The sequence below is a fragment of the Vulpes vulpes genome, chromosome 5 (assembly GCF_048418805.1).
Source record: "Vulpes vulpes isolate BD-2025 chromosome 5, VulVul3, whole genome shotgun sequence".
In the NCBI taxonomy this organism is placed as follows: Eukaryota; Metazoa; Chordata; class Mammalia; order Carnivora; family Canidae; genus Vulpes; species Vulpes vulpes.
This window is the reverse complement of record NC_132784.1, coordinates 30,405,304-30,421,648: the sequence shown is the minus strand read 5'-3', so window position 1 is coordinate 30,421,648 and position 16,345 is coordinate 30,405,304. Positions and strand designations below refer to the sequence as shown.

At 36.6% G+C, this 16,345-nt stretch overlaps 1 protein-coding gene and 1 non-coding gene across 8 annotated transcripts in view; one reads left to right on the top strand and one right to left on the bottom strand.

The window, feature by feature from the left end:
• The window catches only part of EPC2 (enhancer of polycomb homolog 2), a 116,352-nt gene that overhangs the window by 84,386 nt on the left and 15,621 nt on the right, over nucleotides 1-16,345 (bottom strand). The window lies entirely within an intron of this gene.
• LOC112926906 (U6 spliceosomal RNA) lies at nucleotides 1,728-1,834 on the top strand. Its single transcript, XR_003236430.1, has one exon. It is a non-coding gene; the product is annotated as a U6 spliceosomal RNA (small nuclear RNA).

The following is a 16,345-nucleotide window of genomic DNA, read 5'->3' as shown; positions in this document are numbered from 1 at the left end:
AGTTAGCAATATTATAACTTACTTACATATATAAACCATTAAAAGGGTAAATTTGTTATGTGCCTTACCACACACAAAAATGGAGAAAGAACATTTTTAGACATGTAAAAGCTGAAGTACTCGTCACCAGCAGGCCCACAATACAAGAAATGATAAGAGAAATCCTTTTGGAAAAAGGAAGATGATACCTGATGGAAGTCTGGATATAAAACAAACTGATGGAAAGGAGTAATCATAAGGATAAATACCTAATCTTTCTCTTTTCATTTTAAAGCATTTGAAAAATAACTGCTATTTAAGTAAAAATAATAAGAATGTGCTATAGGATTTATTACAAGTGTAAAATGTATAGAAACAATAGCATAAGGTTTGGGCAGGGAGAAATGGAAATACACTATCATAAGGTTCTTACACTGTACAAATACACTGTATGTGTATCACTTGAAGATTGTGATAAAGATATACAGCTAATTGCCTGATGACTCAACTTATAATTTTTTCACTTTACAACAGTTTGAAAATGATATGCACTCAGTAGAAACCATACTTCAAAATTTGAATCTTGATCTTTTCCTAGCTAGCAATATGTGGTACAATGCCCTCTTGTAATGCTGAGCAGAAGCAATGAGCTAGGGATGCCTGGGTGGCTTAGCGGTTGGGTGTCTGCCTTCGGCTCAGGGCGTGATCCCGGGTCTGGGGACCCAGTCCCGCATCAGGCTCCCCGCAGGGAGCCTGTTTCTCTCTCAGTCTATGTCTCTGCCTCTCTGTCTCTCATGAATAGATTTTAAAAATCTTTTTTTTTTTTTTTTTTTATTTATGATAGTCACACACAGAGAGAGAGAGAGAGAAGCAGAGACACAGGCAGAGGGAGAAGCAGGCTCCATGCACCGGGAGCCCGACGTGGGATTCAACCCCGGGTCTCCAGGATGGCGCCCTGGGCCAAAGGCAGGCTCCAAACCGCTGCGCCACCCAGGGATCCCTAAAAATCTTTAATAAAAAATAAAATTAAAAAAGCAGTGAGCTACAGCTCCCAGTCTATCATACAATCATGACAGTGAACAGCCCATACATTTGCAACCATTCTGTACCCATACAACAATTCTGTTTTTCACTTTCAGTACAGTATTCAGTAAATTATATGAAATATTCAAAACTTGACTATAAAAGACTTTGTGCTAGTTGACTTCACCCAACTATAGGCTAATATAAGTGTTCTGAGTACAGGTTTTAGGCTAAACCATCATGTTCAGATTACATACATTAAATACATTTTGACTTACAATATTTTCAACTTACAATGTGTTTATTAGGACATAACCTCATTGCAAGTCAAGAAAGATCTGTATATCGTAAACTATAAATCAGAATTTCTCAATCTTGGCACTAATGACAATCTGGGCAAGATAAGTCTTTGTTGTGGGAGGCTGCCTTGTGCATTGGAGGATGTTTAGCAGGAGCACCCCTGACTTCTACCCATGATATGTTGGTAACACACCCCACCTGCTACAGTCTGAAAATAAAAAATGTTTCCAAATGTCCCCTGGGAAATAAATCAGACTCTTCGGACAACCATGCCCTGTATCAATCACTTAAACAAAAGACAAAAAAAAAGTTATAGCAAATAAGCCCAAAACAGATAAAACAGAATCATTAAAAAAAAAAAAAAAAAAAAAATCCAAAAGAAGGCAGAATAAGAGAGAAAGAAAACAACCAGAAGAAACAAAATAGTGCTTGCTTTGGTAGCACATACACTAACACTGGAATAATACAGAGAAGATTAGCATGGCCCCTGCACAAGGATGACATACAAATTCACGAAGTGTTCAGTATTTTTTAGGGGCGCCTGGCTAGCTCAGTTGGGAGAGCATGCAACTTTTGATCTAGGGGTTATAAATTTAAGCCACATACTGGTACAGAGCCTACTGAAAAAAGAAAGAAACAGAAAACAGCAGATGACAGAGTGAAACCTAATCATAACGAAAACCATATTAAATCTTACTGAACTAGGAATAGAGAGAGGTGTGTGTCAATTCCACAGACTATCTACAAAACATCTATAGCTAACATCATAGTTAACGGTGGGAAACTTGAAGCTTTCCCACCAAGTAAGTTACAAAGCTAGAATGTCCCTTCATCACTTTGTTTCATCATCATACCGAAAGTTCTAGCTAGTAAAATAAGACATGAAAAGGAAATAAAAAGTATACAGACTGGGAGGAAAAAAAAGACAAAACTTTGTTTACAGATATTATGATCATCTATGCAGAAAATCTGAAGGAAATGACTAAATATTCCTCAAACTAGTAAGTGATTATAATAACAAGGCTGCAAGATTCAAGGCTAAAATACAGAAGTAAATCACTTTCCTACATACCAGCAAAGAATAAGTAGAATTTGAAACTAAAAATACAATAGTTTATTTACCATAGTATCTCCCAAAATGAAATACTTAGGTGTAAATCTAACAAGTATGTACAATATCTTGAGGGAAAACTACAAAGTTCTGAAAAACAAATGCAGAGAAAAACTAAATAAATAAATATTTCATGTTCATGGATAAGAAAACTCAGTAAGTCTTCAACAAGGGGTACCTGGTTTGCAGTCAGTTAAGCATGTGACTCGGTTTCAGTTCAGGTCATGATCTCAGGATAGTGAGACTGAGCGCTGCCACCTCAAGCTCTGCGCTCAGCACAGAGTCTGCCTAGGACTCTCTCTCCCACTCCTGCTGTCCCTCCCCACCATGATCATCCTCTCATAAATAAATAAACAAACAAACAAATAATATTTTTAAAGTCTTCTACAAATGGTGCTTGGAAAACTGTGAGCAAAAAAAAAAAAAAACAAAAAACTGTGGGCATCCACATGCTAAATTATAAACCTAGACACAGGTCTTAGAACTTTACAAAACTTAATACAAAATGGATCATAAACCTAAATGTAAAATGCCAAAATTCCTATAAAACAACACAGAAGAAAATCTAGGTGACTTTAGGTATGGCAAAGACTTATTTTATTTTTTTAAGATTTATCTATTTATTTGAAAGAGAAAGAGAGCACAGTGGGGAGGAGCAGAGGAAGAGGGAAAAGCCCAGGACCCTGGGATCATGACCTGAGTCCAAGGCAGCCACTCAATGGACTGAGCCAACAGGCACCCCTGGCAATGACTTTTTAAATACAACACCAAAGACACCAGTCATGAAAGAAACTGGTAAATTAGACTTCATCAAAATTAAAAACTTCTGTGGAAAAAAAACACTTAGAATAAAAAAAAAGTGCAAAGATAAGCCACAGACTGAGGAAAAGAACCTGATAAAGGACTGTTATCCAAAACATACAAAGAACTCTTAAAACTCAACAATAAGAAAACAAGCAACCTGATTAAAAAATGGGCAAAAGACCTTAACACACAATTTATCAAAATAGATAGACACATGGCAAATAAATATATGGAAAAAATGCTCCATACGGCTTATCAGGAGGGAAAAGCAAATTAAAATGAGATACCACTGCACATCCATTAGAGAGCCGAAATTCAGAACACTGACAACATTAAATGCTGGCAAGTATGTACAGCAACAAGAATTCTCATTCATTACTGGTGGTGATGCAAAATGGTAAGGGCCACTTCAGAAAAGTTTGGCAGTTTCTCATCAAATTAAACATTCTCTTAGCATATACTCCAACAACTGCGCCCTTCATACTTAAGCAAAGGAGCTGAAAACTTGTGACCAAATAAAAATCTGCCCATGGGTATTTACAGCAGCTTTATTCATAATTATCAAAATTTGAAAGAATCAAGATGTCGGGCAGCCCGGGTAGCTCAGCGGTTTAGCGCCGCCTTCAGTCCAGGTCGTGATCCTGGAGACCCGGGATCGGGTCCCATGTTGGGCTTCCTGCGTGAAGCCTGCTTCTTTGTCCCTCTGCCTGTGTCTCTGCCTCTCTCTCTGTGTGTCTCGAATGAATGAATAAATAAAATTAAAAAAAAAAAAAAAAAAGAATCAAGATGTCCTTTAGGCAGTGAGTAGATAAACAGTGGCACATCCAGACAACAGGCTATATTATTCAGTGCTAAACAGAAATGAGCTATCAAGCCATGAAAGGCCATGGAGGAACCTTAAATGCATACTAGTAAGTGAAAGAAGCCAATTTGAAAAGGCTAGTACTGTAGGATTCCAACTAAATGATGTTTTGCAAATACAAAATAGAGACAGTAAAAAGATCAGTGGCTGTGGAGGTATTGATAAACAGGTGGAACACAAAGGGTTTTTAGGGCACTGAAAATACTGTGTATCATACACACAGTAATGACAGATACATGTCATACATTTGTTTGAATCCATAGAATGTTAATGTAAACTATGGACTTGGGGGTTATAATTTGTCAATGTAAGTCCACTAATTGTAACACTCATGGGGAATGCTGATGATGGAGGAGGCTATGTATGTGTAAAGACAGGGGATATATGGGAAATCTCTGTACATTCCCCTCAATTTTGCTGTGAACCTAAAGCTGTTCTAAAAGTGTAAAATCTTACCCCAAAGATATAGATGCAGTGAAACAAACACCAGGACACCTGCACCCCAATGTTTATAGCAGCAATGTCCACAACAGCCAAACTGTGGAAGGAGCCTAGGTGCCCATCGAAAGACAATGGATAAAGAAGCTGTGGTATATGTATACAATGGGATATTACTCAACCATTAGAAACGACAAATACCCACCATTTGCTTTGACGTGGATGGGACTGGAGGGTATTATGCTGAGTAAAGTAAGTAGACTGGAGAAGGACACACATTATATGGTCTCATTCATTTGGGGAATATAAAAAATAGTGAAAGGGATTAAAGTGGAAAGGAGAGAAAATAAGTGGGAAAATGAGAGAGGGAAACGGAACATGAGAGACTCCTAACTCTGGGAAACGAACAAGGGGTAGTGGAAGGGGAGGTGGGCGGGGGTTAGGGTGACTGGGTGATGGACACTGAGGGGGGGGCACTTGACGGGATGAGCACTGGGTGATATGCTCTATCAGTATGGCTTCTAGCCAAACTGATTAGGGATATGCTATATGTTGGCAAATTGAACTCCAAACAAAAAAGTTAAAAAATAAAAAAATAAGGGGTGCCTGGGTGGCTCAGCGGTTGAGCACCTGCCTTCAGCTCAGGGCATGATCCTGGGGTCCCTTGATCGAGTCCCGCATCGGGCTCCCTGCATGGAGCCTGGTTCTGTCTCTGCCTTTCTCCCTCTGTGTCTCTCAAGGTAAATAGATAAAATCTTTTTTAAAAAATTAAATTAAAATTAAAAAAAATAAAAAATAAAAAGTGTAAAATCTTAATTAGAAAATCATGTTAAATGCAAATGATGTCAACACCACTGTTAAGACAGAGACTATGAGACTAGATAAAAACAAGTAAATCCTTATTATAAGCTGCCTTTGAATTGCAGCTTGAATACGAAGAAAACACATTTTGAATATAGATTTAAATAGGTTAGAACCTAAAAATATATATATATATATATATACTACGTTAACACTAGTCAAAAAGACTTTGTGTGACCGTATTGGCATGCAACATAGATTTCAGAGCAAAGAATATCACCAAGGGTCTATTTCATTGAGGCCCCTGGCCGGTTTAGTTGTTAATAGCATGTGGCTCTTGATCTTGGGGTCATGAGTTCAAGTCCCATGTTAGGTGCAGACATTACTAAACATACTAAAGAAAAGTTTATTTCATCATATTTAAAGAAATCAGTCAACAGGATATAACAACCCTACTCATTTATGTATTCAATAACAAAGCTTCAAGATACATGAAACAAAAACCAGTATAATTTCAAAAGTAAACAAACCCACAATTACAGAGGTTTTAATACCATACTCTCAATGATAGATAAAACAAAGAGAATCAGCAAAGATACTGTAAACTGTAACACTAACAGCTAACTTAACCTGATTTTTACAGAATGCTCCATCCAACAAAGGCAGCATATACCTTCTTTTCATGTTCACAGGAATCATTTACCAAGACAGAACATACTCTGAAAAGCATATTACAAATTTCAAAAGTCTACAAGAATTGAAAGAAAGAAAGAAAGAAAGAAAGAAAGAAAGAAAGAAAGAAAGAAAGAAAGAAAAGAAAGAAAAGAAAAAAGAAAAGAAAAGAAAAGAAAAGAAAAAAAAGAAAAGAAAAGAAAAATGAAATTCCTAACAGAAAGATTTCTGTGAAACCACTAAGTATCTGGAAACTAAGTAACATATTTCTAAATAACCCCAGGGTCAAAGAAGAAATCAAAAGAGAAATTAGTATCTTAAAATGAATGAAAATTAAAACAAAAAGTTGCAAGATACACTAAAACAGCACCTAGGAGGAAAGGTACTGCACTCAATACTTATATTAAAATAAAGGTCTCAAATCAATGACCTTAACTTCCACCCTAAGCAGCTAGAAAAAGAGCAAATTAAACCCAAGTAAGTAGAAAAAAGGAAATGATCAAAATCAAAGTGGCAATCAATGAAACCTAAACAAAGCCTACTGAGAAAAACTGATTAAACCAAAAGCTAGTTCTTTAACAAAATCAATAGAATTGATAAACTTCTAGCCATACTGATTAGGGAAAAAGTGGGAAGACACAAACGACCAATGTCAGGAGCAAGAGAGGAGACATCACCTTAGAGAGTATCATGAACTTCTTCTCAATAAACTCATCAATAAAGTGAAAAGGACAAACTCCTTGAAACAAACTTTTACCAAAGCCCACTCAGAAAGAACAGAAACTGAACTATAGTTAAAAATCCTTCATACAAAGAAAACTCCAGGGACAGATGGCTTCATTGGCAAATTCTACAAAATATTTGAGGAGAAAATAATACCAACTCTGTGCAAATTTTTCGGTAATACTGAAGTGTTAGGAATACTTCCCAATTCATTTTATGAAGCCAGTATTATTCTGATACCAGTAACAGAAAAAGACATTACAGGAGAAGAGAACTACAGACAAATATCCCTTGTGAACATAGATGCAATCATCCTAAATAAAAATTTAGCAAATAGAATCCAACATGCTAAAAGAATAAAACCTAACCAAATGAGGTTTATCCCAGGAATGCAACATTTCACCAGATTGATTCTTTAAAAAGCCATGATCATTTCTATACACAGAAAAAGCATTTGCAAAATCCAACATCTTTTTAAAACTTCTCAGAAAACCAAAAATATAAAAAGGAATTTCTTCAATCTGATAAAGGGGGATCTACCAAAAACAAAAGTCCCATCATACTTAAGTGCAATACCGAATGCTTCTCTCCTAAAATTAGGAAGATACTCTAAATATGGTCTTTGTAAGTAAAGTGATATGTTTTTTGTTAATTTTTGGCTCCCAGGGATCCCTGGGTGGCAGCAGCGGTTTAGCGCCTGCCTTTGGCCCAGGGCGCGATCCTGGAGATCCGGGATCGAATCCCACGTCGGGCTCCCGGTGCATGGAGCCTGCTTCTCCCTCTGCCTGTGTCTCTGCCTCTCTCTCTCTCATACTGTGCCTATCATAAATAAATAAAAAATTTAAAAAAAAATTTTTGGCTCCCAAAGAAATACATCAGCTTTAGCTAAAAATCAATGAACAGGCACATTACTAAGGTTCTTTTTTTTCTATAGAACTGGACTTAAAGGCATTTATCAACTAAACAGATAAATATCTATTTGCATAAATTCCTTTTAGAATTTAATAACACAGTAAAGATTTTTCTCTTCTGAAAAGCAGCTGTATTAAATTTTCAATGAATAAGAACTGAATCACCCATAGCTTCTCTATCTTAACTGCCTGTGGGGATATGAAGAAGAAAGGGGGGTGAGGAGACTTTAATGGCCAGATAACTGCTATCTTAAAACAGAAATGTAAAAGTGAGAGCAATCTTATTGTATACAAATATCTTTTCATACCCATTTTAATTCTAAAATACCTGACTTACAAATCAACTTTTGGAAAACAATCCAATTAGAAGTTACATAACACTAATGACTTCCACTTCATAAAGTTAGCAAATGTTTACTCTTTCGTTATCTAATTGTTGCTTTTCTGAAAACTTGTTTTAAATTGAGAATTGCCCAATGCTGATTAAAACCATGACCTTCAACATAATTGAGGAAGGTGACAGTAACATCAATGGCTGGCCTGCTCTTAAGTATCCAAGCAACAACAGAAATAAGCAATAGCAGAGAAAATTCAGAACAGTAAGCAAAATAAATCATTAACACAAGGCTTTAAAAAGCATTATTTGATATCCGGCTAATTTGTCTAGTGATTAACAAAGTCATTTCTGATATTATTTTGCATTTCTTAAATACTAACAGGAGAGAGACAGCACTCTTACAGAAAATTTCAAGATGCCTGTATGTGAAAACCACCAAGAATTAGATCACTTGTTATGCAAAGTAAAAATAAGAACATAAAAAAAAAAAAGGTAGCAAATGGATTCATTCACCCAAGAAATGACACAAAATGAAAAATGAATCTCACCCACAAAAAAACTGTGCCAGGCAACAGAATTCCATACTTGAAAAAATGCTTGGGAAGCAATTCCTCCAGAAACTACAAAATTTGAAATAGGCAACAGACAAAAACACTTTACTGCCATAAGTAAAAATCACTATGAAAGAAGTAATCATTGTGGTGGGGGCACAGAATACACTTATCAATATCACCTATCAGACTTAAAAACATCCAGCATCTCCCAGACCCATTTGAGAATTTTATATAAGCATATCAAAACCCTCAGATGTTAGAGAAAAAAAAAAGTTTGAGAACTACTGCTTCAAACCAGAGCTTCTGAAATTTTAATGAACCACCTAGCGATCTTTTTAAAATGCATGTTTTTGATTCAATAGGTGGGACTTAAAATTAAGCAATTTTAACGAACTCCTAGGTAATGCCATATCCACAGACCAAACTCTGAATAGCAAGGTTCTCAACCATGCAACTCAGAAAAGGTATCTTTATGATATAACCGCTCTGGAAAACAGTTTAACAGCTCTTTAGAAAAGTTACAGAGTTTTAATATACTCACCATACAACCAAGCCATTTTATCCCCAGGTATTTACTCAAAACAAATGAAAATAGATGTACACAAATGTTCATAGCCAAAGACCAATCAACAAGTGAGTGGATTATTTGATATACTCGTAAAATTTACTCAGCGATAAAAATTCTCAGCATGAATTATTGATACATGGTATAATAAGTATGAATCTCAAATAATTACACTGAGTGAAAGAAACCAGACCAAAAAGAGTATATGCTTTATGGCTCCATTTATATAAAAAGTCTAGAAAATGCAAACCACTAATCTACAGTGACAGCATATCAGTGTTTGCAGAAGGACAGGAAGCTTATAAAGGAGCATGAGGAAATAACTTTTAGAGGTGATGGAAATGTCCATTAATCTTGACTGTAGTAACAATGTTTTTACAGGTGTATACAAAGGTCAACAAATTGTACACGTTAAGTATATTCAGTTTATTCATCAATAAACCTCAATAAATCCATTTTAGAAAGAGATCTTCCAAATCCAAACTTCCAGCTAAACAAAATAATGTCACTATAAATATATAACTTCTAATTTTTGAAACTTCATATAATACTACAGTAACAAGAAATATATATTCAGGGCAGCCCGGGTGGCTCAGCAGTTTAGCACCACCTTCAGCCCAGGGCGTGATCCTGGAGACCCGGGATTGAGTCCCACATCAGGCTCTCTGCATGGAGCCTGCTTCTCTCTCTGCCTGTGTCTCGGCCTCTCTCTCTCTCTTTCTCGCTCTCTCAAATAAATAAAATCTTTAAAAAAGAAAGAAAGAAAGAAAGAAATATATATTCAGTCTTTGTCCCCATTCCTGACACAGAGCTCCTAAAACTCTTGGAATTTCCTAAGTGGTAAGTGTGTCTTGATATTCCTAAACAAATCCCTTTCAAACACATCTGAGTTTATGTTATTAGGTCACTTTCGGAAAGCACCTACAGATGGGGGCTTTGCCAGGAGAATCAATCATGTGACTTAGAGGGTTGGAACTTTCAGTCCTACCGCCTAATCTCTGGGAAGAGGAGAAGGGCTACAGATTGCAGATCAATCACCAGTGGCTAATGATGTAATCAATCACACCTATATAACGAAGCCTCCTTAAAAAGCCCTGAAAGGAATAGGTTTAGACAGGTTACAAGCTGATGTATACACAGAGCTGCCAGGAGAGTGGCATGCTTCAAGAGGGTATGGACACTCCATGCCCATTTCCCCATATACTGCCCTATGCATGTCCTTCTGCTGGATTCTTCCTGAGTTTTATTGTTTTATAATAAATCAGTAATCCACCAAGTAAAATGTGTCTGTGTTCTGTGAGCCAGTTTAGCAAATTAATTGAGCCCAAGGAGGGGGTAATTGGATACTCCAATCTATAATCAATTGGTCAGATGCACAGGTGACAACCTGGACTTATAACTGGCTTCTGAAGGTGGGGGAGGGGAGCAGTCTTATAGAATTGAGCCCCTAACCTATGGGATCAGACGTTATCTCCAGTGTCAGAATTGAGCTAAATTGTAGGGTATTCCCTGGTGTCAGAGAATTGCTTGGTATAGGGAAAAAACCCAAACGCTGGAATGAAGGTCCGAATTAGATATATGCAACTGTATGCATATTACCAAAAATAAGAGCCTCCCTCTTGGGATGGGGTGGGCAGTGGAAAGTGACTCAGAGGGCCCTTTAGGATCTTTCTTAACTCCAAGTAACCACTGAAAACATGTAAGAAAGCCAGTGGTAATCCAGTAATAGAATACAACTTAAGAAATCTTAGTCTGTTCAATAAAACCTGAAATTTTGCTAAAAACATGGTATTTGTAAAATACAAAACTACAATTAGACACCTTTTGAGGGGCCAGACTCACTCCCACCAATGTCCACTCTCTCCCCAGAAGTGGTTTAACATCCTCAAATTGTTAAATCATCTCACCTTACACCAAACCAAAGACCATCAACTAAATCAGGCTAGATACCTTATCTGAATTAGGCCAATCATATTCCATCTCCTGGAAAGTTAGAAATGAGAGTGAATCACTATTCTCAGCCAGAGTTGGTTGCTTAAATAGATATAAATTTAGTCAGAAGTTACAGAGTGGCCACCTTGGGTCAATGAGAGGCCAAAACCTGTATGTAATTCCTTTTACAGAGAAGAACGCAGTAAGACTAAAAACATTTTTTAGAAGAGTAATACTTCATTACTAAATGGAGTTTATTCCACAAATGTTGGGATGTTTCGGTATTATAATTCATTGATAATAAACAGATCTGAAGGAGAAATTTCCATAAATTCCAAAAAGGCAGATCCCTGGGTGGCTCAGCAGTTTAGCGCCTGCCTTCAGCCCAGGGCATGATCCTGGAGTCCCAGAAGCGAGTCCCATGTTGGGCTCCCTGCATGGAGCCTGCTTCTCCCTCTGCCCGTGTCTCTGCCTCTTTTTCTCTCTCTCTCTCACATAAGTAAATAAATAAAATCTTTTTAAAAATAAAAATTAAAAAAAAAAATCCAAAAAGGCATTTGAAAATATTAGAGATTCATTTGTGATAGAAACACTGGAGATTTGACATACACTTTTGTGAATTATATATATGTTTATAATACCTATTAGATCTACTTCAGTTTTCTTTAATTTTTGTTTTTTTGAGAAAGAGAAAGCTGTGTGTGAGCACAGCGGGGGGCTAAGGGAGAGAGAATCTGAACAAGGCTCCACACACAGGGCAGAGCCAGCTTGATCTCATGACCCTGAAATCATGATGTGAGCTGAAATCAAAAGTCAGATGCACAACCAAACGAGCCACCCAGGTGCCCTCCCTATTTTATTTTCTAACATCTATAAATCAATCCAGGGAAATTTACATCTTATTTACTGGAGAAACGCTAGAGGCAGTCACAATGAAGTAAGAAACAAAATAAAGATGCCCAGTATCTTCACTACTATTAAACATGGAATGGAAGTCATTTCCAAAAAAATTTTAAATAAGGGAAGGCAATTAGAAGGATACTATTTGGAAATGGGAGAAGTAAACTATCTCTGTGAGCAAGTCATATGTTACCTTTATCTCAATAACCCAAGAGAATCAATGCAGAAACAAGTATAATCAGGTAACTTAAAGTCACAAGATATAAAATTAACATATAAAAATAGTTTAAAATACAAACAATAGCAAGTTATAAGGTATAATGGAAAAAAGTGACACAATAGTAACTAAGTATGTAAGATTTCTAGAAATAAGCTGAACCAAAAATAAGTTTAACCAAAACCAAAGCAAATGGAAAAAAAAATGCTCCTGAAAAATAAACATAGTAGACTTCAACAAACGAAGAGACAAACCATGTTCAAGAGACAAACCATGTTCTTGGACAAGAAGTCAACATCAGAAAGATGTCAATTCTCTATAAGCTAATTATAAGTGTATGATAAATGTCAATAAAAACACCAACATCTTCTCCCTGGAGTTAGACAAAAATCTAAAGTTCATGTGGAAAAATATGTAAGGAAAACTGAAAAAGGAGAGCAATAAGAATGGGAGATGTAACTAGCCTCACCATATAGTTTTTAAAATAGTAAGAATATAAAGATAAAACAATGAAATGATTAAAACAGTAAATCTTCAAAAAAAGTTAAAAATAAGTCAATCTTTTACACAATGAAACAAAATAGGAAATCAAAAAATAACTCCAAATGCTAAGAAATTTTATTTTATTTTAAAGGTATTATTTATTCATGTGAGACACAGAGAGAGGAAGAGACATAGGCAGAGGGAGAAGCAGGCTGTCTGTGAGGTGGGAGCCTGATGCAGGACTCGATCCCCGGACCCCGGGATCACCACCTGAGCGGATCAACCACTGAGCCACCCAGGTGCCCCCCCCCCCATAAAAAACAATATCCAGCAGGAAGGAACTGATTAAATTACCATAAATATATACAATGAAACAAAATCTATAGTATCAACAAATTAAAATCAATGCCAAACCCATAGGCATTTTTAAAACAACTGTATTTATGCTTTAAATTCCCTTGTTTTGGAGGATCACTATTCCTCCCTTCCAAACTCCCTTTACATCAATGATTAAAATGCAAACTGCTATTCTCTTATACCATCCACTTCTCAGGCTACAGTGACTACAGCTAATTTAATAATTGCCAAGATGACTCAGACTGGGCCAGTCTTTCTACAGGTTTTTCATTCTGAAAGGAACCAGTTAAAAAGCAAATGTCTGTCTCTTTCTGTCTCTCACACACACATACCCCTACACGTGTATATGTACCTATAAATATACAAGTACAGAGGGGCAAAAGCATTGGAAGGAAGTTACATCCACCGAAAGGTCAACCATGGATATCTCAATGCTAGGATTGCAAGGGATCTGTATTTTCTTCTTTATGCTTTTTTGGTATATTCTGAATTTTTTACAAATAAGCATATATATAAAAGTGTCATAATGAAGAGGTATTTTCATTTTTTTGTATTTTTTTCATTGGAGTCCGATTTGCCAACATACAGTATAACACCCAGTGCTCATCCCGTCTAGTGTCCCCCTCAGTGTCCGTCACCCAGTCACCCCAACCCCCCCTTCCACTACCCCTCGTTCATTTGCCAGAGTTATGAGTCTCTCATGTTCCGTCAGCCTCTCTGATATTTCCCACTCATTTTCTGAAGAGGTATTTTCAAAAACATAAAGTGGATGTTTTTGGGGTTTTGTTTTCCAATTCACAGAGACATTAGCTACGCTCAAAATACGCTCAAACGGCTGAGCACATTTCCAGTGATCATTCTGTACTGCTTTACTAGTCTACACAATGAGTACCTTCCTATGCTGTATTAATGTCCTAAGAGCAAAAAACAAGTCAGGCAAATCTGAATTATGCCACTGTTTCTAAACACAAATCCACTGCAATACAGGCAATCAATATCTAAATGTTACTTTAATGCTTAAAACAAAGAATTTTCCCTATACTCAGTACATTTACATTCCTCAGTGACATGCTATGTAAAAATTCTGCATTTCATAACATGAACAGTCTAAAGCTTTTTCAATGTCTTAGAATTCTCAAAAACTTAGAATGCTATGATTCATATGCAATTAGGATTAATAATGGAAAAAAGTAATCTGTATTATCTACTAAAATGTAATTCTTAACCTCCTCTAGGTCTTTTACTTCATTAATAATCTGATGATGGAGTAATCAAGACACATACATATAAAACTGGTTAAAAAAATCAGTTAAGTTCACAAACCCCATTAGGTCTATCTAGGTACCAGAGACTTCAATTATGAGATCTCTGATATAAAATTAAGACTCAATTGAAATCCCTTAATCCACAAGGCATCCGAATTGTCATTACTCTGTCACAAATCTGCTGAAAATACGTAACTAGAAATCACATTTCTAGTGCATTGGCCTTATAGCTAGCCTAGTCTCTGCAGTCTGCCATCGCCACCACCAACCATTGCCACCCATGAACTGCCCTCCACAATCTATCCATCAACAATCTTTCACAAATACAAACCCAACAATGTACCCTCCAAAACCGCAGCTCCCTATTTTCAAGACTAAATCCTATAATTCTCTAAATGAAGGAAATCATATAGTTTAATATCACTTACTACTTATCATTGCATAACTAATAAATAATATACAACATGTTGCTGAATTATAACTATTTTTCAAGCTGAGGGTTGAATCTAGTTTACCATAAAATCACTAAGTAGCTCATTTAACAAAATAGAAATGAAAAGGGGAAAAACATGTATGTATAGCCAATCCTCATTACAAATTCTGTATTTGCAAATTCATGTACTCACAAAAATTTGTGACCCCCCCAATCACTATATGCAGTACTCTCAGTCATTCAAAGATGTACAGAGCTGCATTTGAGCCGTCCCAATCATCTGTTCCCAGTTGAGGTCAAATAAGGTGACGCTTCTTGTTTCAGCTCTCACACTGTAAACAAGTGTGCTTCTAATGCTCTATTTAGTGCCACTTTTTTGCATTTTTGCGGGGTTTTTTGTTGATGTCATTGTAGTGAAGTGCTGCGTAGTGTTCCTAAGCACAAGAGGCTATGATGTGCCTTACAGAGAAAATATGTATGACAAACTTCATTTAGGCACAAGTTTGAGTGCCACTGGTTGTGAGTTCAATGCCAAGAAACTGCAGTATATGTTAAATAAAGTATCTTTAAAACAAACATACATAAAACAAGATTTTACATTGATTTGGTCGATGAAAATGCTGTGACCAGAGCTTCACAGGAATCCAGCCTTTTATATCTTCTTTAGGAGCGATGGTTCAGTACTCACTAATTCATTGTTCACGGCAATGTGACAAAACATAACTACAGAGAACATTTGTATGTGTGTATGTCAAGGCACACTTTATTTTGGTTATACATACACACAATCGAAAAAGTTCAAAAGCCAATATATTAATTGGAGCAGAAATACCTCTGACAGGAGAGGTAAAATAGCAAGGCAGACAGGCAAGGGACATTGGCACACATACTAACCCTTTTTTCCACTCACAATCAGAATCACCTCCCATAAATTGTGATTCTGTTAGTAAATCTAGGATAAAGGCTACACACATATTTTATAAAAGCATCCCAGATTATTCTACTATGTGGTCAAAATGAGAACTGCTATTCTCCCTTGTAAAATTAGTAGTTTTCAAAGGGTGGTCTGGTCACTGGACAGGCAGCATGAGAACCATGTTAAAAATATAAATTCTCAGGCTTCTTTCCAGACCCACTAAAAACCACCATATCAGAATGGAGCCCACTGACCAGCATTTTAACAAGCCCTCCAGGTGATTCTGATGGATGACAAAGTTGAAGAATCACCTAAATCTTTTGTATTTCTTTTGGAGGTATTCTAAAAGCCCTGCTCTAAGATGGCTGAGCTGATATTTCAGATAGTAATGATTAAAACACCTCTAACATATAGAAAAGTACTTCATGGAAAATGTCATCTGTGCTTTAAAGCAAAATAAGTAAAACCCGCACATTACTTGTATAATAATAAAGCAGCACAATTTCTTTAAGGTCATCCTCCTTATCGCAACGTTTCTTTTCCCAGAGCTCATTAAATAGGAACTGTTTTGTTTTGCTTTTAAGAGAAGGGGAAACGGTAGAGAGACGGAATCTTAAGCAGGCTCCACACCCAGAGTGGAGCTTGTGAGGGCGCTCCACCTACAACCCTGAGACCATGACCTGAGCTGAAACCAAGAGTCAGAATCTTAATTACCTGAGCCACCCAGGCAACCCCAAGAACTGCTCTTAACTCAAGCTTGCC